Raw genomic sequence first — 1,436 nt, forward strand, 5'->3', positions numbered from 1 at the left:
GGTGGGCTACAGTCCATGGGGCTGCCTAAAGATTTATAGTTTGTATAAATCTTGATAGTTTATATAAATAGTTTGTATAAATAAATATAGCTTGTATGAATAGTTCAGCACTGAATCATAATCTGTCATAGATTTTCTGCTTCATGTATATCAATCTAGCTTCTCCAAGAACATAACAGAATTTTTACCTATGTAAATCTTATTTAATTCTACCATTATTTTCAAAGTATTTTGCAGTTTAAAGGAGCAATTTATTGGCTTAAAACTCAACATTCAGAAAATGAAGATCATGGCATCTTGTCCCATCACTTCATGGGAAATAGATGGGGAAACAGTGAAACAGTGTCATACTTTATTTTTCTGGGCTCCAAAATCACTACAGATGGTGATTGCAGCCATGAAATTAAAAGACGCTTTCTCCTTGGAAGGAAAGTTATGACCAACCTAGATAGCATATTGAAAACCAGAGATACTACTTTGCCAACAAAGGTCCATCTAGTCAAGGCTATGGTTTTTCCAGTGGTCATGTATGGATGTGAGAGTTGGACTGTGAAGAAGGCTGAGCACCGAAGAATTGATGCTTTTGAACTGTGGTGTTGGAGAAGACTCTTGAGAGTCCCTTGGACTGCAAGGAGGTCCAACTAGTCCATCCTAAAGGAGATCAGTCCTGGGTGTTTATTGGAAGGACTGATGCTGAGGCTGAAACTCCAATACTTTGGCCACCTCATGCAAAGAGTTGATTCATTGGAAAAGACCCTGATGCTGGGAGGGATTGGGGGCAGGAGGAGAAGGGGACGACAGAGGATGAGATGGCTGGATGGCATCACCGACTTGATGGATGTGAGTCTGAGTGAACTCCGAGAGTTGGTGATGGACAGGGAGGCCTGGTGTGCTGCGATTCATGGGGTCGCAGAGTTGGACACGACTGAGTGACTGAACTGAACTAAACTGAAGAGCATATATTTCAAATAGTTTAACTACATATTGGAGAGCTGGCCACAGTTCAATCTCTTTGTTACAATACATCTTTATTTTTCCTTTTTATTTTCAATCAGATATTTGGACTCTTGCTTTTCAGGGATCAGTTACAGGGCCACACCACATTTTTTCTCAGTGCTGATGAGACAGTATAATCATTGATTTTTGTTTTATATTCAAGGAAACATAATTGTGTGCAATATGAAAAAGAGGCATTTCCCTTGTACTAGTTAAGTGAACTGACATTTAAAAATAAATCATAGTATATTTTTGATGTCTTGTGATCACGGAAGGTACTTCATATGTTTCTCCTGGAGTTACAATTTGTTGTTGCTTAATATCACTAAAATTCATAGAGAAACAAATCAAAACCACAATGAGATATCACTTCACACTTATTATTAAAAAAAGAAGATAAGTTAATTTGTATCATATTTTAGAGTGCACATGTGGTATTA

Source organism: Bubalus bubalis, chromosome 4, assembly GCF_019923935.1.
Source record: "Bubalus bubalis isolate 160015118507 breed Murrah chromosome 4, NDDB_SH_1, whole genome shotgun sequence".
NCBI lineage: Eukaryota > Metazoa > Chordata > Mammalia > Artiodactyla > Bovidae > Bubalus > Bubalus bubalis.